This window comes from Patagioenas fasciata, chromosome 1 (assembly GCF_037038585.1).
Source record: "Patagioenas fasciata isolate bPatFas1 chromosome 1, bPatFas1.hap1, whole genome shotgun sequence".
In the NCBI taxonomy this organism is placed as follows: domain Eukaryota; kingdom Metazoa; phylum Chordata; class Aves; order Columbiformes; family Columbidae; genus Patagioenas; species Patagioenas fasciata.
In genome coordinates this window covers 5,794,573-5,819,644 of record NC_092520.1, presented here as the reverse complement: position 1 = coordinate 5,819,644, position 25,072 = coordinate 5,794,573, and the positions used below count along the sequence as shown (strand labels likewise).

Here is a 25,072-nt window from a genome sequence, read left to right as displayed (position 1 = left end):
CATGTCTGGAATATACTACTCATTGGAAACAAAACACATAGTTATTTAACATGCAGATTTTAGCTCAGGGATTTGAAGCAGTCTAGTGAGCTAAGACACATACTCTATATTTCCATTAACTTACTCATGGAAGTTTGTCAGGACTCACCAGATACCTTTGAATAACCTCAGTTCTTTTTTTTTTGTATTATGATTTTTTTTTTTCCTTATTGAATTATTATTTTAAATACATTAATGGAGCTGTTGGTGGAGAGAAGGTACGTTGTTTCAGTTCCTTCACTGCTGTAAATCAGCACAGTGCCACTTAAATCAGTGAGGCTAGTATTTACCCCAGCTGAACATATCCTGCTTCGGTTCTAATATTAACCCAGTTAAAAATAGGAGATTTATATTTAAACCTCTGCTTCCTGAAGTGACAGTAGGTGGGCCAACTTGTAACATGATCAACATTTACAGCATTATCTCTACTGGAATCCATTTATGTCAGCTCCTAACAATCAAAACATAATAGCTTTTTGGAATTGTCACCACTTTAATTTTTACAAAAAAAAAATGCAAAAAAATGTTAGTTAAAAAAATAAAAAAAAAAGCCCTGATAAAACATGCATTCATGTCCATAAAGAGTATAGAATTTGAAAATCTTTGCATCCTCATATGCAACCAATTCCCTGAAGCAGTACTTAGGGAAAGGGATGGTGTTCTGCCATCTACATGGGAAGCAGCGACAGTGGTGGGGGAGGATCTCAGAATCCTGTTGTCAATGCATAACTTGTAATTTAGTGCATGATTTAGTTTTACAAGAAACTTAGAGACATTTGAGATGCCCGGAGCCATTTGAGATGCCTGAACTTATTTAAGAGAGTGGCAGAGAAGACACAGGATCTGCAGAAAAGTTGTGTCTTTCTAAATGGCAGCTGAAGGACAGTCATGATAACTGGGGCATTTCTAGTGGCACTGGACAGATGAGCTGGGTTGTGTCTTATTTCTGCAGTCACAGTTTTTCAAGTTATTTTTTGATAACACTGAAGGCCGTGCAAATCGTGACCTATCAGAAGCTCTTGGCCTTTAGCAAGATAATATATTGGTTCATTTTCACTGCTGTGCCACATACTGCACCTGTGAGTGCTGTCACTAAACTGAGTGACATTACCCAAACATGCTTCATGGTAAATTTATATGTAGATTTAAATGCCTACAAAATCAAAGTTGGGTTCAAGACTCCATTAAATATTGAGCTGCTAAAAAAAATATGCTCAAGACATAACCAAATTAAATTTAAAATGCCTAAACACTGTGGATCATGGGACTGAGACAGTAAATTTTATGTACATTGACACAATTGGACTTATCCAGGTGTTGGACACAGGGGTCTCTTTCCTCTTATATCTTGAAAAAGACCAACATAAGACTGCAAGAACTGCAATATCTTAGTGATATCTTTTAGTAGCTCAGTATGCTGTATTAACAGCATTGTACATGAAATCTAGCAAAAAAAAAAAACACAAACAAATACCAATTGTTGTTAAAAGGTCTGTTCCATGGAAAACATATTTTCTCTTTCTCCAGATTTAACTATGTGTGCGTACTAACTCAGGTCTAATTTCATCCCACTCAGCTCGAAGTACTTCTCATTTGCTCCTTATCCAGCCTTTGAGACCACAACTAAGTTGTGAAGCCACCCTGTATATATTGGGCAGGAGCGACCCTGGAACATGCCATATCTCTGTTTTGGTTGCCATACCCATAGATATCTAGGAAATTATCAATTTCTCTGTATCAATACAGACATAAAGACAGATACCAGTTGATAACTGATGAGGTGGTAGCCTGGGGAGAACACGCTTCTCATGTAGGTACTTTAGTTAAGTGCTCACAGATAGTGAGAATCTGAGTCTTTGAGCTTATGATCCTACACGGACAATCCTGATAGCTGCCATGCGAACAACTTTTACAAGTTCTTCCAGTCTTTTCTGACACCCAACACCTGGCTCCTTTTCTGTAGTGAGAATGGCTGGACCATTGCAGTGGCGAACTGATTTTTGTGGATGGTGAACACAAAAAGGGGATTGAGAAGAGACCATCTGAGTCATTCTGACACATGACTTGAGTGCTTTCTATTCTTAGACAGATGAGGATCTGAAATATGTAAGTACACTATCATTGTTTCTTTTCAGATTTATTTGTAAAAATGAGAGAAAAAATAAAATTCCTAACCTATAATGGGCATGGGATTTATACATTTGTCATTTTCTTTCGATGTGTGTTTATACTTAAGTGGAGTTGATAAATCAAGCTATTTCTCATGATATTTTAAAGCATCATTATTTGTCTCTTGATTCCATCCTTGTTTTTCCTAAAAGAAATGAAAAGGGGAAAAAAAACCCACTAAATTATGTTTGCAGTGTCATTTCAAATTTACTGTCTAATAAATAGTGATCACTTGGAAAATCCGTTTATTTTCTGTATTGTTAACAGGAGATTTAACCAAAGTGATTGAATCAAGACGAGAAATGATCCTGGGTTCCTGAAGCTTGAATAAATGACTTTGTCAATGTCAATGTGCTGTTCTGGAAGTTCATTTTAAGTATAAAAACTAACCTAAATATAATTTCATGGCAGCTCGTATACTACTTAGCATAATTTTTTCTTGACTACAGAGCTTCTGTTCTCTGTGTTTCATAAGCATTTTCAACTCTCCAAATACTCGCTGATGTTTTTCACTCTTCCATAATCCCAGTACAAGCAAAGATAATAATTTTATTTTTTTCCCAACAAATACAAACTCATGTTGACTTCCAAACTGACAACTTTATCTTGACTTCCACTAACGCTTTTGCTGAATGAGCGTAACCGTGATTTTATAAAATCATGTGGAACTACTACTTCTGACTCATGTAATGATGCTGAATAAAATGCCTTTTTGAACTGCATTTTCCTCCATAGAACATTATGTGTGCCTACCAAATAATAAATAGAACTTGTCAGCCACAGAATATTGTACCTCAGCTTTTCAAATGAGTGCACATCCCCAAGTATTTCAAAAAGGACAAAATAAAATCGGTATAAATTTGAAATGTTTTTGAAGTACTACATATACCAAGGCTTTAACTAGACATATAAACAGATTTAGAAACACAATTGAGTTTATTTCTACAACTTCCTGTCAAGAATTCCATATTTCAAAGTACAGAAACAAACCAACAAGAACTGTAATGACCTGACTTGTACAGACAAAGCTAAGACTCATGACATTTCTGGGTTTGAAATCCGGCACAGGAGAATGTCTTTATTCAGCTAGGGTTCAGAGTATAGCTTATATTTCAAAGATGTACCATTTTCCAGTTGGTTTTAAACTATAAGCAAATGCTTGTATTCTTCCTTTAGTCCAGGGTATAATTATGTATCTCAAATTATAGTGTTTACAGAGTAATGAGACTAGCCTGAATTCTTGCAAGTTTTGGGAAGTTCTTGAAAATACAAATTGTAACAGTGACAGGGTGATTGTTCTTGATCTGTCTTTATTAAAATAAACATGTTTAAAGGAATGTTTAGATTTCTGACTGTAGCTGACTGATTTGGTAGAGATTGGTATAGCAATAATGTCATTATACCAAGCATATTTTCTTTTTCTTTTGAGGATTCTCAGGGATATTTAAATAAAAGAAAATATAGCCTGGGCATCTCTACTGTGTTAGAGGGAGAAAACAAGGTTTACCAGGACAAATGAAAAATGTGGCGAGGCAATCGTGAAGCATTTTAATATCTTTTCAGAAAATAAAATAAATTAAAGCCTCTGAGTGGCAAAGTGGAACAGTTGAACTTTTCTTAGACATGCAGATATGTAAGGGACATTGGTGATACCATGAAATACCTGCATATCTCCAGATAGGGGCTTTTGTATCATAATTTGTTCAGCAGCTATTAAGTATCTCATTCCTGAAAGAAAACAAAACAAAACAAAACAAAACCCTTATAAGTATCAGGACTTTCCTAAAAGGAGAGACAAAACTCAATTGCCACAAATTGTGGTTTTTCTTTTCAAGAAACCTATCAACCTAACACAGACTTTTTGACAGCTATGGAAACTAGCCAAGATCATATTAAAAATTGGTATTGTACTGGGGGTAACCATTCCCTGCCAGATGTATTGTGTATATCCTGCTGTGTGCATGGATATTTATGGATATGTCTATACAACATATCCAGTTAAAGAAAAAAAATACATATATATTTATGGGAATGTGGGTTATTATAATATCTGGTAGTCCATGGTTAAAACATGCAATGTTAATACATTGTCCTAGCAAATGAAAGTGAAGGACGTACATTAATGGTTATTCCCATAGTGATTCAGTAGTTCAAAGTCATTAATCAGTACTACATATCTCCTGGAAGAGAGTGAATGGGGGATCCATTCATCCTGGTTCCCCATGGTTGCTATCTGATAGTAAATTACATCCACTGCTACCTGTATGGGGAACCCTGACAACTTGGGGGGCATTATCTGAACCATGTGTCTCCCCACATGCCATCAGGAGGGGAATTTACATTTGAAATAGGAACTGGTTTATAACCTTGGAGAAATGCACCAGAGTAATAAATGGAACGTATCAGTATGTCTAGTCAGTTTTGAGAAATGTTGCCACAGAAGGATCTCCTCTGAGGTACTCAGATATCAGTGTGATTAGCCTGGCAGACAGACCTCTGTATTGGGGAAGCAAGGTCAGTGCTCATGGGACAACAGGAGACATAGAGATTCAATAATAATGTCTTATTATTCTATCAAACGATGTCTGCAGAAGACTTTAAAATCACCATGTGAAAGACAAAAGATGCTGTATATATATGTAAGGTAAGGGGGTAAAGGCTGACATTTCTACAGTGCATTTAATTAACTGAATTCCGTACAAGTCTGGCCTTTGGAAGAAAAATAATCTTTGGTTGCACACTGGGCACATTGAACTTCCATAATAAACACAGAGGGAACCCCTGTAGGGCATCTACTGAATCAAGACTATTGTTTTGCTGGTGCCATGTCCTCAAAGACCCTGAGGTTGAAAGACCTTCTATAAAAGTGAAATCTGTTTTGCTTACTACAAGTAGGGGGTTGATGGAGACAAGAAACAGCAGCAGTAATAGATCATTTTTGTTAATGGTACTTCTCAAGCTGTTGGAGCTCTTGACATAGCTAAATTTCAGTGAGGAGACAGAATATGTCTAGGTAGGAATATTTTCCCCAAGCCAGTACAAGCAGCGTTCATAGGAAGTGTTGTGGTTCCTTTTGATAAAGAGCAGTCAGATAAGCACTAGGTAGCACATTTTTGTTAGTTCCTACTAAGCAGTTGACAGTTTCTTCTACTGCTGTTGGTTGCCATCCCCTACCTAGAGACATGGTGCTTCAAGTTTTGAGATTGCCAGATTAACGAACTACAAAATAATGTCACTTATTACTGCACATCAGGGTTTACTATTGTTGTTATGGAAGAGGGACATAGCCTATGGTCAGAAATTATTATCGGACCATACCTTTAGTTCACTCATTGTATCCCATATGTTTTGTTCTCTCTACAATCACATTTCAGTTTTGAATCCTGCTCTGCAGCAGAAAATGAAGGGAAGTGGTGTTACTTACTGTGGAGGCCAAAGGGCTGAAATGTGATAAAGCAATCTTAAATCTGCTCTAGATTTACAAGAGTTTGATACATTATATCAGTCTATCTTGCCCAGGTATATGATGAAATTAATGTGATTGATATTCATAAAGGAAATTGCGATAAATAAAATAAAAATACCCTTTAGTAGTTGCATGTTTTTAGTATTATTTTTTCCTTAATCATGAAATTATAGAATAGTTTGTTCATCTAATCACAGCTCATCCAGACCAACCCCTACCATGGGTATGGACATCTTCACCAGATCAGGTTGCTCAGAGCCCCATCCAGCCTGACCTGGAATGTCTCCAGGGATGGGGCATCTGCACTGTTTCACCATTCTTATTGTAAAACAATTCTTCATGTCCAGCCCGAATCGACCCTCATTTATTTGAAAACCATCGCCTCTTGTCCTATTGCAACAGGCCCTGCTAAAAAGCCTGTCCCCATCTTTCTCATAGGCATCTCTTAAGTACAGAAAGGCCACAATAAGGTCTCCCTGGAGCCTTTTCTTCTCCAGGCTGAACAACCTCAACTCTCTCAGCCCGTCCTCATAGGAGAGGTGTTCCATCGATCTCATTATTTTTGTGGGATACACTCTTTCCAAAAAATGAATCCAGGATGGGAATAGGTGATGTAACAAGACCCTTGCAGCCTCCACTATATAAATTGATTTCCAGCACCTTGTCCTGTAGTTGAAAATATTAAAGTACACTACCTGTTTCATTAGACATGGATCATTTCTATAGTGCACAGTTGACATTGCTGCATGATAATTTATCAGAAGGGTTTGACAAAGGCATATAATGCCACAAAGCCAGCAAATAAAGTTTATTCTGTTTTGGGAGGTGGGACAAGAAAAAACATTTTTGCTGATGTGCACAGTAATTCTCTTCCTCAGATACAAACCAGTTGGGATAACTGCGTTATGTGGAGTGAGCCATAGAGCTCTTCCAGAAAACAAAAATATCTTCAGAAACTCAATTTTTAAAATGGAATTAGCAAGACTACCTCTGTGGTAGCTTCAGGTTAGAAGTCACTATCATTGCCAGTATAAATTGAGAGTACAAATTGTATAATAGGTGCAAGGTGGTTAAAAAATACAAATTGCCAAACAATTTTTTTAAGACTTTTTCAATATGAATATGATCAGATGTTTGAATAGGTTGTCCAGGGAAGCTGGGTAATCTCCATCCTTGGTGACTTTCTGATAGTGGAGCAAATTCTTGAGCCACCTAATTTAACTGGATCTGCTTCTGAGATGAAAGATTGACAACAGATCTCCAGAGTTCGTACTCAAACCTAAATTGTTTTGTGATTCTAGGAAAGGAGGCCATCAAAGAAGAAAGTTCAAAGAATAATCTGGGAAGTCCATCTTTGTCATAATCCAAAGGTGTATCTATAGCTAGAGATGTCTGAGTGGGACAAGGAGTTTTTCTGTTTATATACTTCTCAGAGAAAAGTACAAGTCCACCTTCTCTTACAGCTCTTGGAAATGATGTGAGGAGAGGTAACTGAATTTTCTGATACCACATTTAGTTTCAGCTAGATGTTAGCTTAAGCTTTCTTCCCAATGTCATCACTTTTATAGCAGGGATTTAGCACTGTGTATTCTGCACTATATATCCCCATGCAAAGAAGTGGGGTGAGATTCCTGGCTGGAGACTTTTCCATCCTTGTAAGTTCTCTACCTGGCCATCGCAGTTGCTATGTATGAACAGTAAAGTGAACTGTTCTCAGCCACTTCAGAATATCTGTGCTAAGGAGGAGATTAATCCTTCTGGGTCCTCGACTAAAGTTTGTCATAACAGCAATATGAACAACAGTAGGATTCCTGTATTGTCTTTTCTCCTCAGGTTTTACTGAAGTTGAATCTAGGCAGACAGACTGCTCCTCTCTTGGTCACTGCTCTGAAGACAACTGCACATTGTGATGTCCTTTCTGTATATAGATCTGTGCCATTTTTGGTTCCTTCAACCACTATGGCTGTGTGAGATGCTCCTTGAAAAGTTTTCTTCTGCCTCTCCAAATCCATGTTTGATGCATGAGTCCCAGGTCACTGTGTTTTAGTGAAACATCTACAAACTTGGTGTGAACCATAGAATCCCAGAATGGTTTGAGTTGGAAGGGATGTTCAAAGGTCTTCTAGACCAACCTCATGCACTGAGCAGGGTCACCTTCAACTAGATCAGATTGCTCAGAGCCCCATCCAGCCTGGCCTTGAATGAAGGGTGTTTGCGGCAAAGAATTGCTCTGGAGCTTGCAAAATAGATTTTTTAAAGCAGCTTTCTGAAGACTCTTCCTCACCTGTGTGGCCCAGATATCACAGTCCTCAGTGTATCAGCAGATAAAGTAATTATGTATTTTAAGCTGGTCTTTAAAAATGCACCCAGCCCTGTACAAATACCTTTAATCTTTCCATATAATAAGGATGCAAGACCTTTCCACCTGCCTCTTATCTTCCCATTGCAGATAGGGCAAGAGGGAAAGAGACCTCCTGCCACGAGAAGGTGAACTCTGAATTTGGTACGTGATCTGCAGGACAGAAACAGTTAATTCCTCTGAATGCATTCTTTTTGATAGAGATAGCTTTTGGAAACAGAATGTAATGAATTCCAGCATCCTTTTCATAAAATATTTGAAGGAAGTCTTGTTTGCTAGCACTTGTCAATCAATCCTTTGCTATTGTTAGGGGTTTTTTTTCCTCCTTGCTTTTTTTTAATTGGCATCTATCTGGAAAGACACAAACAAATCCCAGGCTGGTATCTTAACTAGGATATTCTGGAAATGTTCTGTTTCAGGCCTTGAACTTCTGTGCTGATAGAGATAAATAAATTGAGAAGTCTGTATTAATAGGTGCAAAGGACAAAAGCATGAGAAAAGCTTTGAAAAGCTTCAAAAATCATATGCAAAAAAAATCCTTGAGTACGTTGAGAGAATGCTTTTTGAAATAATATTTACCCTATTACTTTGTCAAAATACATGCAAGATTCTGCAAACTCTAAAATCATTAGAAAATTAACTTGCCTTTTCTCTAAAATAAGTCAAACTTAAAATAAGCAGATATTTAACCTTTGGTTATTTTATGTTTTCTTTCTGTTAGTTACGATATTACTAGCAGTTTTGAAAAAAATAATGGAACTGGTTTATTTATGTGCTTATTACTTTGCAGATATCAGGCTTAGAATATGTATAAAAGTCTGTAGCAATGCTTCCTACAGAGTTTGCTATTCATTTCCATTTCACCGCATTGTGAAATACTAAACTATATTACCTTTGTTGTTTTTCCTGTAAACAGGTGTATGGCACTTATGGTTTCATTATCTGGTACTTCTTATACTTCATCATACCCAACCTCACACTACTACAAACTGGGCTTTAGCTGCTATTTAAAACAATTGGTACACAACTTAAATAGTTCATGAAGATTCAGCTTAAGTACAGCAAGCAGGCTGTTGTAACAGTAAGTGAAAGTACGTATATGTCCAAGGGATTGCTGAGCATCTTTTCTAGCAGAATAATCATTACGCACAAGAAAACAATTTTCTTACCAGCCTATGCAACAGTATCCTTTATAATGGCATTTTCTATCAATAATCATGTAAGATAGAAAGATACATTTTAAATTCAAACACTGCAGCCTGCCAGATTAATAAACCACATTTATGAAATAATAATAACCTCCCTGGATGTGTTTTTTAACTCAGGAGATTGAACACTGATATTGAACAGGTGTCTTTCTTCAGGATCTGCACAGTGATATATGGCACGATGTTTGCTGTGATATTGATGTACAGGGAGCCAGACTGAAGGATGGGGTCAGCACGAACAAAACCTGTGTGGTTCTGCTGTGATGTAAAGTACCACAGCATGGACAGATGATTTGCTGAGAGGTTCTCAGATCCTCCTTTTCTTTTTGTTCGCGAGTGGAGATGCGAGTGAATCTGAAGTCTCTAGAATGTCTTTAAAAGCCCATGTAAATATACACAAGTGCACAAAATCAAAACCACAAAAACTTAAGATTTCACAAGGTTTAAGTAGGAGCAGGGACAGATAACTAGGCATCATCAGTTTCTGGTTTGCTCAAGGACATCAACAAGGTAGAACTTTCTGCAGGAAAGAAAACTAATCAATCAAACACACAAACAAAAACCTGTCTTTAGATGAAGTTTGTGACAAAATATTTTTTTAAAAATGGTTTCAGAGTGAAAACTACAACATCTCTTTTTTCTAGCAGTCACATGTTCAGCTTTTTAATACCAAGATGGAATTGCAACTAACGTGTTCACAGCAACCCTAGCAATTTTTGCTGATCTTTAGACTTTGTTGTAAAGTAAGTGAACTATTCCTTCATGGTTTGAGCAGAAAAACTTCTAGTTGTGACCATGGTTAGTGCATCTTGACTGAAGGCTTCTCTAGACTTCAAAGGTGTGTTGCTTTTGTGATACAGCTGTAGGGGAAGAGACGCATCTCTTCCTAGTAGGAATAATTGGCTGCCAGTGTAAATATGCTTTACACCACTGCTGCTATTCTTCCTCTGTTCCAAGGAGAATAAGGTGTAGAGAGTTGTGATACTTTTAAATTGGTTTAATTGAAAACTAGGTTCTGTATAATTATAGCCATACAGGTAACTAACTGTCCTCAAAAATGACCAAGGTATGTCAGTAAACAAATGTGGTCTTGGATCGTAAAAGCCTGAAACAATGGTTCTATGTGACGCAGGAAAGCAATGATGGGAATACGCAGCCCTGTCATCTCACCAGGGAGCTTCAGCTCTGCATCCATTTTATAATAATTTAAAACCACAGCTGTCTAATTGTTTTAGCAAAATTAAAGTGCTAGGTCTTTCAGAATTCAGGATGAATATTTGGGCTGAAGTGGAACACCACTGTCTCTCGAGGTCTCCTAGCAGACCCCCCAAGAGACTAAGATGCTTTTAGCAAGACAACAGATCTTTCATCATGGAAATACATAGAGCCACATGCCTTTTCTGCTATTCTTAGGGAAAGCACTACATAAGTATGCCTAAAGAACAAAGTGATCTTGAAATGTGATTGGTTGCAAATTATCACAAATCTGAATCTGAATTAGCATTAAATTGCGTCAAACCGCTGCCTGGCAAGGCTTATCAGCAAGTTTGTTTTTATCTCATCAAGCTTCATCTGGTAATACTGCTGACAGGCAGGGAACAAAGTGAAAGGCAGCAGATCCCCAGCACTGCTGGCCACCAGAAGATGAAGAAGGGAGACTTGAGAGAGATGAATTATAAAATAAAAGATAAAATAATACATTTGAGCATGAGGAACAGCACAGAAAAGGGTAAGAGAGAGGGCAGTGAAAAAAAACAAACGAGAAGGAAACAGCAAGGAGAGCAAGACCAGGGCTGAAATGAGGGAGATCAGGAGATGTTAGGTACTGAGAGACCCTGTTTGTGCGGTCAAAGTAAAAGAGCAGCTGAGTTTCTTTGTATATTTTGCAGGTGATTTTAATTAAAAAAACAAATTATGCCAAAATAAAGTAAGGGAACACCTAGTTTCTCCTTCTGTGTAACAGGATCTTGTTGGTTAAACCTGTGTTAAGCCTGGCTGTTCATGCTGTTGACCTTTTCTCCCAGCCTCTGTTTAATCATCACTCTTTGGAGCCAACGTCTTGCTCCCTCACTCTACTCCTAGCCCTTCCTTTGGGAAAGTGTGGAACCAGTACAGCAGCACTGGTGATAGAAACTGATCCCTGAGGAAATATGATTAATGCAAGTGGTAGGACAAGAGGAAATGGCCTCGAGTTGTGCCAGGGAAGGCTCAGATTGGATATTAGGAAAAAAATATTTATGGAAAGGGTTGTCAGGCATTGGAACAGGCTGTCCAGGGCAGTGGTGGAATCACCATCCCTGGAGGAGTTTAAAAGGCACACAGATGAGATTCTTAGGGACATGGATTAGTGCTAGATTTAGGTTATGGTTGGACTCAATGATCCTGAGGGTCCCTTGCAACCTAAATGACTCTGTGTTTCTATGCTGTGGGAGAGGTGCTCGAGCTGAGGGCATCTCAAATGAGAGGAATTTTGTTGATCTTCTCTAACTTTCTGTTTTATTTGTGCACTAAAATGAGATGCTACTCTGTCATGGAGCAGAAGTGAACGTACTCTACTGGGTACTCTACGTACATAGATGTACTCTACTTATTCCAATCACACCTTCCTTTCACACTGACAAATCAATTCTCAAAGGTGAACTGGCCTTGACAATCATGAAAATTGAGGTGGTTTGGATTTTTGTCTGACTTAAAGAACTGTTTGATGATTTAGTAATCTAAGTCTTAATTTCATAGATAGGTCTCATTTATCATGTCAGCAGAAAAGTTTATGTACAACCAGCTTTGCCCTAAAGGTTCAGTAGACCATTATGAATAACTTCATATCAAGTCTGTCTAAGATTCCTTAAAGAGTTGTTTTACTTTATTTTTTACTTTGTTTTTATGAAACATCTATCCTAGACCCTGATCATTAAAGAATTTTGTATCCTTGCATTCACCTGGTTAAGCCACAACACATATCCCTGCAAGAGTGCTCTACTTTTCCTGCATCTGCAAAACCCTTGGTGACAAAACAAGCATCAAGAATTTTGCTGAATGGATTGCAGAGAATGAATTTAGCTTTGAAAAGGGAAGTAAAATTAAACTTACAGCTCTGGGAAGCATGCCAATCTTTAGTATTAATAATAATTCCATTGTTTTTAATTCAGTATAATTACATAAGTTGATTTTTCTTTATTACTGTCAGTTAACAAATATTTAATTGATTTGGTAATTCACTGATGTTTTTCATGACAAAATATTTAAAAGAAGATGCTATGTAGAGAACAGCTTTAAGGAATTTCAAAGACTTTCTATTTTTATTTTTTTTCACATTGTAGTTACTGAATGCCAGCCAGCTCTTACAATCTACAAAAACTGCTTGTTTTTAGAAAAGCTTTGTCTTGAAAAATAACTGAAGGTTAATTATTGTCTCTATTTCAACTATAGTAACTCATATGCAATATATTAAATTCAAAAGCCGATACAAAATAACCCCACAACTCCAAGTGACCCAGACAATTAGATCAGCAACCTAATAGTTTCATAATTTCAAAGATTTTTGAGGTCAGAGAAACCATTAGCTCTTCCACCTTGACCTCCCATTTAATGGGGGTGATGGAATTTCATTCATTCCCAGTTGGAGCCTGGCAAGTTCTGTGCGGACAACTCTTATCTTCCAGAGACGCTGAGCACATTTAGAGATAAATCCCACCCTGCCTATCGCAAGTGTGCTTAAGTGGTTAAGTGCCTTCACTGTTAAGCATCCGTACCTTTTTTTCCTGGTGTGCATTTGTTTAGCTTTACCTTTCGATCCTCGGTTTGTGCCTTTCAATACTAAACAGAGCATGCTCCAGTGTCTGTCTCCTCCTCTTGGGTTTATTTGTACACCCAAATAAATTTTTCTCTTCACTGTCTTTGCCAGGGCTTTTACTTTTCTTTGCATTTCATTTACCTGGGACAGGGGAAGTTAATTGATCAATTCTTCTATTGATTTCAGTCTGCTTCTCATTTTCTAGTACAACAATGTCTGGTTAATTGTGAGGACTTTTTTTTTTTAGAATTTTTCTTTTTTCTAACATGAGAAAATCATTTCAGTTTTTCCCAGCACCCCTGTTTTCTTTACTACCATCTGTTATTTAATTTTGAAGTCCTGGACAATATCTCTATAAAGTTAAAATGAGACTCTTCTTTCATGACACAATCACAAACAAAAGCCTGTCATTTAAAAAAAATAAATATATATTCATGGGTCACCTGCCTTGCTCCTATAACTGCTGATAACAAACAGATGGTAAGGAGCTTACTTTAGCCAACTTTTACCTTCAGCCCAAGTGTTTCCCATTATTGTCTAGCTACTGACCCTATGTGAAAAGAATTCTTTTCTGGTACTTCTGTGTTAGAACCACAAGAGCCATGATTTAATAGAAGTTCTTATAGCACATTATACGTTACAGGCGTCTTTTCAAAGATTTCAAAGCCACATCTTGACAGTTTCATTTTTTTTAAGAGATGCCTTTAATAACCATTTCTTGCTGACTTAAGAAATGAAGGAGGAAAGTGTAACTTCAAAGTGTTGGCAAAATACTATGAATTATCTAAATGTACTTGTAAAGTTGTTTCCAGTTACAGCAGTAGTAACTCAAGACTGATAGCTGATTTCCTCTTTCCCAACTGTTTCCAATTTAAAACTATATCTTTTGGAATTGTTCCCTGTGATGTTGCTACTCCAGAACAAACCAGTTCATTTAACTGTATTTTTTAAAAGTATCAGAAGCAAAACAAGAAACAACAACAACAAAAAAACACTAATTAGTATAGTAATTAGGTGCAATACTTTTATTTATTTTAGCTAAAGAGCTGAAAGATATAATTAACACAAGTGGAATTAGAGAGATCATAAAAATTTGAATCAGAATATGAAGACCTATGTGTCTTTCAATACAGGGTTGAAAATCTACCAGTAAGATTTACATGTAAGCTATTATAGGCAGAGATTTTTTTTTCTCACTCTATGGAATCAGGCAAAATAAGAGAAAGTAATAAAAGATATTAATAATTAAATGATTAATCATACATTATTAATAGCATTGTAAGTGGCATTAATTAAGATCCTTACATACCTTTTCCTATCTTCTCTATGTTGCTGTCCAGACTAATCATGTAACCTTACTCTACCATTGACCTTTGACCAGATGCATAATTATTATTAATTATTATTCCTACTACTGGCACTGAGCCCACTAAACTTTCCCCTTCAGTGGTGCTTTCAGAGTTGCAAAATTTTGAACTCTTGTAGATCAGCCTATGGATCCTGGTAGATTTTTTTTCTTTTATTTCCCTTTTTCTCCCCTGGGTATTAATTTTTTTCCCCTCATACATTTTCTTGCTTTTGATCTGTCCTTCTTCTTATCTTACAACACCAGTGGTAGATTTATGACAGTGGAAAGGAAAGATTTCTAGTGATGAGGACGCTAAAGACCAGGCACAGATTATCTGCAGTGGTTGTGGAGTTTCCATCATGACGAGAGCAAGTTAAACAAACATCTGTCAGGCGTGACCTCTCTGTAGTTAAGCCTACCTCAGGGCAAGGGGATGGACCAGATGACCTCTGGAGATCTTTTATGGTCCTAAGTTTCTCCGAGGGGAATAAAGAAGGCTGTGATCATTCCCATGCACGTTTGTGACCTGGTCTGTCCCATGCACGTGCTCATGTGCCTTGTGCTGCTGTAGAAGCCCAGGGAGCATCCTGACCCTGTCTAAAATACATCACATATCTGACTCCTACCCCTGGGTCCTGGAGGTATATTTGTCTTGACACGAAGAGGAGCAATGATTTTGTAATAAGTAATCTTCTGAGATCACTTTTCAACATGTCTATTTTTCCTCTTGGTCACCTGCAGTAGAATTTATAAAAAGAAACGGTTTGCTGGTGTTCAAACTGGTAGGATACAAATACAAACACACCAATCTCCTCATAGTCTTGTAAATACTCTAAAAGATGTGTTCCTTCTAACGGTTAAAGATGTGCGTAATCCTGTGCACAGAAGAGGATGTTATGCTATACTAAGGCTCATTTGTTAGTGCATTTGGGCTAGCAAATATTTTATTTATTCAAACCAGCACCCTTCCTTTCTCCAGCAACACCTGGTACTGTTGCTTGACATGAGAATTTGTGTGTTCCTCATTTTTACATACTCTGTGAGAAGTCTGCTGAGTAACTAAAATAAAATCACCCCACATTCTCTACTGCCAAATGACTTTTCTGTGATTTTCCACTTTTCTTGCTTCCATCCTCTGCCCTACAAAAATTTTAACAAATACACAAAGAAAAGATAAAGCTCAACTCCCCGTCCCTGGGGTCTCACAACAGAGGCAGGTGTTGCATTATGCAAGGGGAATGTGTTCCTGAGTAATATTATCCTGGGAATTATCTTAGGGAGATTGACCTGTGAATAATAACCAAGGCTCAGGATTAGCCTAGCAGTAATTATCTGCTAGACGTTTTCACTAGCCATATCCTTTCAGGTCAAGAGGCAAACCTGAGGACTCATACCCATGCTTCACGGCAAATTATCATTCAATTACAGTGACTTTTGAACCCCAACAAATATAAAATGAATTTTCCTTTCTTTGTATTTTTTGGTATGAAAAATTCCAGGGAATTTAAAATTCAGGATACATAAGCAGCCCAGACTCTATACAGATCTGGGAGTGTGATGAAATACTTTAGAAGTTTTCCATCCAAGCGGTTTTGGAGGGATCTTTGATTCACAGATACAGGCTGTGCCTTCATGGCAACTTGAGTTACTCAGTGTTAAACACTCTTGAGCAAGCCAGTTTATGTGAAAGGAATCACCCCAGTACAAGCATCTTCTTGCACAGAGATATATTAGGAGCATAAGACAGTCATGTTGCAGCAACTCGTGAGTTGTATTAGCTTGGCCTTATCCTAGAATGCATTTCTGGGCTGGGGTTCATCCCAGCTGGAGATAACCACACAATCACAGAATCATAGAATGATCGGGGTTGGAAGGGACCTCTGCTAAAGCAGGGTCACCAGAGCAGATCACACAGGAAGGTGTCCAGGTGGGTTTGAATGTCTCCAGAGAAGGAGACTCCACAACCTCTCTGGGCAGCCTGTTCATGGCTCTGGCACCCTCAAAGGAAAGGAGTTTCTACTCACATTCAGATGGAGCCTCCTGTGTTTCAGTCTCTGTCCATTGCCCCTCATCCTGTCACTGGGCACCACTGGAAGGAGTTTGGTCCCATCCTTATGACACCCACCCTTGAGATATTTATAAACATTGGTCAGATCCCCTCTCAGCTTCTCTTCTCCAAGCTGAACAGACCCTCAGTCTCGCCACATAAGAAAGATTCTCTAGACCACTGCTGGACTCCCTCCAGCAATTCCTTATCCTTCTTACATTGGGGAGTCCAGAAATGGACACAGAACTCCAGATGCAGCCTCACCAGGGCAGAGTAGATGGGCAAGGACAACCTGCCTCAACCTGCTGGTCACACTCTTCTTAATGCACCCCGAGTACCATAGGCCTTCTTGGCCACAAGGGCACATTCTTGACTCATGTTCAGCCTGTTGTCAACCAGAATTACAAAGTCCTCTGCGGTGCTGCTTTTCCAGCAGGTCAGCTCCTAAACAATAGTAGTAGTTTCTTTCCATCAACAATAAAAGGAGTTTAGGGTGGCTAGCTCACAGGAAGATGTCCTCAACATACAAAGTTTAATGAGAGATGAATTCTACCCTATGCATTTAGTTCATAGTAAGTGTCTCCTTGCAAATACCTGGCCTGCTCTCAGTTTTTGCCAAAACTTACTAGGTTAAACCCTAATTGTGAGTCAACTCTTGGAGTCAGAGCCCAGATGTGGTGAGGTATAATGACTCAGTAAGTTGGAAGTGTGTATAAAAAGCTGAGGAAAAAGGGGTTAGATGTTGGATTAAGAATAAGAACCTCATGGTAGCTCTGTGAGAGAAAACATTTTTCCATTAAGATACACAGGCAATAGAGCATTGTACCTGGCTAACAGCTTTCAGGCAAAATAACTTCCTTTATTCCATTGAGGTTATCGGCATGAAAACATATTGAAATGAACCCTTAGATGGACATAATCCACTGCAAATCATAACTTGCAGGTATCTTTCTTAATCTGAGGTATTGCAGGAATGCCTTGGAACATGGAGAGGGAATTCATTTGAAAATGCATTCACCTTGTTAGTTATTGATATTCTGTGTTTGATTTTGATTTTGCATGTGGCTTAGCCTGCATGGGGAAAAATCAATAAAATCTGTTTCAGTTTTGTTTATAGTCTGTTTCTCCCTCTGGCTGTCCAAATAGTGGTGGTTAGATTTCAGGGTCTATTCTGGGACACAAATGTCTAAAAACAGGAGGTTTCAATTTGATTTTTTTTTTTTCATCCTGGATTTTATAGAAGTTTTGTTTCAAGATAGTATGAAAAAGGTTACTTAATGAAATGAAAGTTTTGTTTGGAAAAGAAGATGACAAAGTATATAGAAAACCAGACTGGATTAAGTGCATCTGATCAAATGTAAATATTCACAGCTGAGATAGTTACCACAGACTGTTTTTTTAGTTAGTGGAGGGAAACAGGCCCATCCAGGGTACAATATTTTCATTTTAAAAACACACCTAAAATAAAAATACATCCTATGTGTTTACTCTGAGGATTAAAAAAGGAGCCCAGGATGGCTAATTTGGATGGACAATGGAGATGACTGAATTTATATGAGTTTCCTTCCTCTGTATGGGATGTGTCTCTATCACTCATGCTGAGATTTCTCCACCATTCAGAAGCAACACTTCCTTGGGTGAGAAATTAGGACTGCAGATTAGTCTTCTAACTACTTGGCTATAAAGTGATGATCCCATTCTTTCAGGTAGCTTGGCTGCCTCAAATTCTTGCCTGCAAAGGTGAAAAGCTTCAGCAAGAAGGAAAAAGAGCATTCCCTTCTACTCAACCTTTAAACTGCTTCTGAGATCACTTGAGAACAGAGAGGTGAGGTCCTGTGTTAGCAGAAACCCTTTCTCACCTCTGCTTGCAGAAGCAAGTTTTGAAACCTACATCTTCCATTTCTTTTGTGAAAGTTCAGGTCAATATGTTACTCCATAAAAGTGTAGGGAACAGGGCAACATGTCACTATCCATGTCTTGGAAGAAAAGAGAGAGAGTTACCAAAAGGTTGTAGATACTCAGGCTGAGGAAGGCTGGCCAACCTATGAACCTCAAGTTGTGATGAACCAAATAATTCCAGTTCTTAAGCCATGAATGTGTGCAGAGCCTAAGTGACGTACTCTTTTCAGTGACATCCTTCTGCTCTCTTTCTGAAGATGACCAGGAGTCTGTAAATCCTGAGAACTCAAAAGGTAACAAAGAAAAAACAAAAAGATATTTTTTAGTGGACTTTTAAACGTGACACGGAAGTATTTGCTGCAGTGCAAAATCTGTAGGAGGTTGCAGAATAACAAAGGTTGAACATGACTGTTGCGGAGAAAGTGTAAGGAGGTGCCTCTTACAATAAGTTTGTCCTGTCTCTCAGAAGATAGACAGGATGAATTTGTACTGAGTGTGTGTGTCTTAATTCCTTTCTGCTGTTGGTGGTATGTCCTGATCTTATGGTTAAATGGCCGTAAAAACAGAATTGGGTATAATACTTTGGAGTAGTTTGCTGTGTAGTGTGCTGTGACATCCACGTATTTTAACAGCTCTCTGCCTGAGAGAAGAAAAAATGAAAATCAGGAAAACATTGACGTGAAATATTTCAGTGGCTTGCTAGAAACCGTTGGTTTAAGCCTGTTGGCCTAAAGAAATAGTAATGTAAAAGAAAGAAGGCAAACTCCAACCTCCACAAATGAAAACATGGTATTTCAGTCCAAGTAAAATGTTTCAGTTGATCCCACTCTTTTTTTGTCAGAAAGAAGAAAAACAGTAAGAAAACTTATTTAGGTCAGCCCAAGATATAGTCACTCCTTTTTGATTTTTTGGGTTCAGCTTGTGAATCAAAAGGTGAAATGAAGACAGAGTCTCGCAAAACTCCTTTAGTAGCATAAACTAATGGCCATAACATGCACGACTGAGGTAAGACCAAATAATAGTGGTAGTGTTTTGTATTTATTTTAATTTTGCAGTGAAATATGTTACTACGTTATTTTAAATTTGAACCCAAGCGTATCCTCATGCACAAACTTACACTGGTTGGAGTGGCTGCTTGAATGAGGTTCTCTGTATAGGAATGTTGCCCAAAATATACAGGGAAAACTGGGAAATGAAAAGACAATGAAGACAGCAATGACAAAAAGCCAGCAGAGCAGAAGTCAATAAGATGTCCACTGTAGAGTGAAGTTTGATTAATAAATTTGACTAAGTGGTGTAAGACTATATATTATTACCCATAGATACAGAGAATTCTTGCTGCAGAAGAGTTGAAGTAGTAATAATAAGTCCCACCAGGAATTTTGTATTCTATTATAGCATAAATATTTCCTCTTGATAATAATAATAATTAAAATGCAGCCATCAGATACATATCCTGGCTAGATTTTTGTGAAGTTAGATGATTTAATCAAATTTCCATTGGAATGATGTATAATTGAGCTTTTGAATCAACATTTACCATTGTGATTTAAAAAATAATTTAAAAAATGTTTTGGCTTTCAGTGGTAAGGAGAGTAGAACTGCTTATAATATTTAGCCTTCAGGTAACTTGATTGTTTCTTTGGGTTTTTGTGTCTTAATTACTAAATAAAATAAATTCTATTTCAATGAAGAAAAAAGTAAATGGAAGGTTAAACTTTACAAGGTAGTATGTGAAAGCTAAGACGGGAGAAAGAAAGCATGATAGCTGGGAGGTTTAAAAAAGCCTCATTGTAAGCTTCACTGGTTAAAAAAATTGAATTTTTGTAATTCTTTGGCTATGTTATCAGACAAGGCTTATAGTAATCCTCCCAGAAGGTAGATGATCTATAGGCATTTAACGTATTCATGGAAGTTGTGCAGAGTATTGGCAGAATTCAGAGCCTGGAGTGGGGAGTTCCCAAGTGAGCATTGCTGAGCCAGGGCTCCTGTTGACTTACAAATCCAGCCTATAGAAATATGTGCAAAGCAGCATCTGTGCTAGGTAACTGCGCTGTATGTATCAACACGTCAAAAAACAGGCTTTTCATTAGTTCCCACCTCAAGCTGTGTTAGACACATATGGAAATACGTGTCCAAAAGTTGGACATGACTCACAAGGAAACAGGTGAACAACCCTGACGCTATCGCTGCCAAGCATGGCAGGAAATGTATTCTGCATGACATTAAATTCCTTTTGCCCTCTGCAGCAGAGCAAAGGTAACTCTTCTACCCACCGTACCATTTCAGCCAATCTTGCAGCAGTGTAAGAAAACATTGCCTAAGTTTGGCAGCTATTGAGATGGCATTTGTTTCTGTTTCTCTGCTCTGAAGTTTTTTGTCTTTTGTTTTTTGCTGTGCATAGAAGGCAGGACCCTGGGCTGAGAGTCAGGAGGCGGAAGAACTGCTTCTCTTGTTCTTAATACAGATCTTTCCAGGCCTGCGATCTGTTTGACACCCACCAGTCCCTGATTACATAAAGGCTTTGAGAACTTAAATATTTGATCTTAACTTGATTTCTAAATTACTATTTAATTGCTTTATTTGCAAGCCAAGAAGCTGAAAACCTCTCCCATATTCTCAATGAATAACTAATTCGAGAAGCTGCTAGGTTTTCCAGACAGAAGTTTATTGAGATAACTGCACTGAGATCCATAACTTCTATACAAGTAAACGTTTCTTCTTCCATTGATACCAAGAGTGGTGAAGCTGATTCAAACCAGCTGGACCTGGTCTTACAGTTTATTTAACAGTAAACTATCTAAAAATATTGATTTGCACTGTCTGTGCTTCTGCTCTCTGCCTCTGACCCGTGGCCTCCTCTTATGTAAACACACATTCTTTGGTTGGTGAGAGACATAATGATGGTCTGGTTCCATAAGCTGAAATCAGGTTTGTTTAAAAAGCCTCTCCAAGGACACTTCACCCACTGATGGTCCTTATAAATCTGATGCTAATAACAACATTGTGACCTGCCTGGCGATGTGGTAGTGCTGACCGAAAAAACACAGGCTCAAACCACACAGAGATCATTTTAACACATTACCATTTGGATGCCAAGAGGTTTTTAAGTTGACAATGCAATAGAAAAATTTCTTCCATGCTGTGGACCTGCATTGGAAGGGGCTTACTCAATATGAAGGACCAGCACTCAGCTTGACCATTTTATGTCCTCTGAAGTGATGGTGTACCAAGCTTAAAAGGATGATGGATAAATTTTGAAGGGGGCTGTTCCTCTTAATCTAAAAAAAATCAGGACCTGAGTGCCCTGGTAGAGTAACTGGCCCTTTGACGCCTCAGATCCAGTCCTGCCAAGAGACCCAGACTGAGAGAGAATAATGGAGTACCACATGGGGAAGAGCACTAATGCATGTCCTAGCTTACAGATATTTAGGAAGGTTTTGGAAAAATTGATTTGTTTGCTTCACAGATGAATCTAGGTCTCGGTGAGATAGTGTACAATGGACTGAGGTTGGAGCTAGGGGCACCCAACACTGCTGGCGGAGAGAAGGGAGGAGGGAGATCGTTAGTCACAGGAGAGTGATTTCTGTGCTCAGATGAACCTTTCCCAGTTATCTCCATCAAAATCTTCCATTCCCTTTGTTTCTAGAAAAAAAAAAAAAATGGTACTGATTTTCTTTTAGCCTTCAGTCTGGTATCTCTGCAGAGATACCTGTAAATCATCCCAGTCCATCTTGTTTGCATTCCAGGTCAGGCTGTGCACACATTTCAGTGCTTGCAGAAATAATCAGTCCCTCCAGATTTTATTAATGAAGAACTGTACATCAGCCTCCTGCGGGAGCTGGTTAACATAACCTGCATGTACTTTTCTACCTGTGAGCCTGAATCTGCAGCAACTTGTCAGAGGCACTCCACAGTTTCTTGATCAAAAGCACAATGTGATGTATTTGGGCACAAAGAACCTAACACATTGTGTAGAAGTTACTCTGTAAACCCAGGCACTTAAAAGAGATGCATCTTAGATCAGCTACCTTCTGGAGGTGTCTATTCCCAGTGGTTGCAAAGCAAAGCTAAGCGACACTAGCTTTTACTCATGTGTCTAATGTGGGATGGTCAGCAATCTATTAAAAAACTATTAGTATATGCTGTATTCATAACTTTGTTAAAAGACATGGGTTCAGGTTTTAATGCCTGAAACCATTGCACCTTTCTAAAAAGATCAGCTGAATTAAAAAATAAGGAAAAGAGACATGTAAAATTCCTGAAAGTGAAGGAAGTTTAAGGGAAATGGCCACTAAACTAAATTCTTGGACATTAGGAAAACAATAAAATTCTGCAGCTCTGGATGGAAATACAGATGGTTTCATATGTTAATTTTAAGCCGACCAGTGAAAAGCAGAACTAACATCCTTGTAGCCTGCTACAGAGGCACTGAGATCCTTGTCACTTATTAAAGTTTTATTTTGTTCCCCCACGAACAAGGCAATTAATTATTTAGAATACCAATCAATCAGGGGTTAGATGTACTAATCAAACACATTCCAGCTGCTAAGTATTGCTCACTTAAGACATCGATCAGCTGTAGGATGCTCTATAGACCATTTAGATGGGTATTTTCTGACAATGTGCTTTAAACCCCCTTGAGGTCAAATCTTTGACACCGTCTGCTGGACCATGTGGAAGGTTGAATGCCAGACTGTCTGACAGACTGTAATTATTTTCTGTCCTGATGCCCTTTCTGTAGTCATTAGGGGATCAAATTTCTGAGAAAGCCAGAAAAGTTCCTTGTACTGCAAGCAGCTAATGGCCTGAAAATGAGTCTCTTTTGTTATGTTGATGATTTGCCACTGGATGTTGTTTGAAGCCCAGGATCGATGATTTAGGGCTAGTTCCACTAGTATAATTTATTCTTGGTCTTTCATGGCTCTACGCTTTCTTGCCATTTCCCTCATGCTGAAAAATACATATGGCCGGTATTGAATTGCCTTGGGTTTGCTGGTGGTACCTTCAGTTGCTCTGGTAAGGATAGATGTCAGTGGGGACCCCCACAGGAGTGCTGATCCAGGACTCTCCAGCTAGATGCTGAATGAGCATGAGGGAGTCTAAGTTTTCTGCCTTTCAGGACAATGGCCTGACTGTTCGAAGAAACAGCTAAGAGAAATTAAGACGACATTTCCCAATAAATAATTGAAGAATGAAACACATTGTTTGCAGTCCTAACATGACTGCAAATTTAAGCTATTGCCTAGCAAGTCACTATACGAATTTGCCTTACGCTGACCCCTGTGGTAATTGGAATTTCAATTATTCATTTTCAATTACAAGCATGGCATGATGATCACAAATGTCATTAAGTATTAAATTACATCTAATGATAGATGGATGGAAGGATAGATAGATGCCTCTCCAGATCTTTTCTTTATTTAATGCCAGTAAATCAAGCCCATGTTTTTTATGGAAGAACTTTTTAAAATACTAAAAAGATGGTAAAGTGGTATTTATTTGCACCAGATAAAACCTCTTTAATGCACATTACCTGAGTGCAGTGCAAGTTTTCATCATCTGTGTCCTTAAGATGAGTGGTACCCAGTGTGTGTGTACACAAAGGTGAGTACTTTAGCTTGAAGGAGTGGGAAGAAGAAGGAAGGCCATTTGCTTCCTGCCTTATTAGAGATGATATCCCAGTGCTCATAACTGGGATCTTTATTTAACAGCCTCCTCAAGGTCTTTCCATCATGCATTTGCATGTAGACTGAACTAAATCACATGCTGTTTTTTAGCATCCTGGAAATCTGGGTGGGGAAATTATCAGGGGAAGGTGATGCCATAAATATGCTTGACCTGTGCTAGGTCACCTGTGTCCACCTGTGTTAGTCCTTGTGGGCAGTTTTTACACCCATGAGCAAAAAAAGAGGTTGAGAACAGGGTGTTTAGGCCAGATTTTGCCCTGAACTAGCTCTAGAGCCATGGGGGGTGGGAGGTGGGAGACAGAAACCCACAGGAGTGCTCTTCCTTTGAAGCACCTGCAAAGGGGCACTTACCTCAGCCTTAGGTACATTTTCCTATTTGCCAACCAGAAAAATCTGCAAAAAGACTCTGGGCAGATGAGAGAACCCAGAACTCATTCTGGCTGTCTGGGAAATGTGAACATTTTGGGGTCACTGAGGTCAGTGAGCTTTGGAGTGCTGGGGAGAGGCTTGCAGCTCAAATCCAAACTGGCTAAGCTCCTGCAGGAGGCAATGGATATTGAGAGTGATCAGAAAGATACAGTTTGAGACTACGATCACTTATGTTAGAACTACAGAAATTCCTTGTTTACATTCTTGCCGTTCTTTTTAAATAGAACAGGAACCTCACTTTAGGGAAATTCTGTTTCTACCCTATTACAATGAACTACTGAACAATTAGGCAACCAGTTTAAATTAAAAGTCTTGAACTACTGAGTTTAAAATGTGCGTGGATGTCAAATTTCTGATCTTGTATTTCTTGTGCCTTACTTTCCCCCAATGATACAATTTACTCACCATGCTGTTGTTATGGTTAATTCTCCCATAACTGTATACTACTTGGTGTGCCTGACATGGTTCTCTTTTATGTAAAACAGAAATAAGACTCACAATATTAAAATAGCTTTCCCATGGCTGCATATTGGCAGAGGCATTGTCATAGTAAAGAGAGAAACTAGATCTTTTTCTTAAGTATCCCTTTTCTACTAGCCCTTAGTTTCTCATTGTCCGATGGGAA

The 25,072-nt window shown here is 38.3% G+C and overlaps 1 protein-coding gene across 12 annotated transcripts in view; it reads left to right on the top strand.

Annotated features, from left to right (window-relative positions):
* Window positions 1-25,072, top strand: part of TENM4 (teneurin transmembrane protein 4) — a 1,673,798-nt gene that overhangs the window by 1,124,455 nt on the left and 524,271 nt on the right. For 10 of the 12 annotated variants that reach the window (XM_071817645.1, XM_071817681.1, XM_071817893.1 and 7 more), the window contains one exon: window positions 2,003-2,145. The exons of the other annotated variants lie outside the window; for them this stretch is intronic. The gene's annotated coding sequence lies outside the window, so the exon portion shown is untranslated. The remainder of the gene's footprint in view (window positions 1-2,002; window positions 2,146-25,072) is intronic. 12 annotated transcript variants of the gene reach the window in all.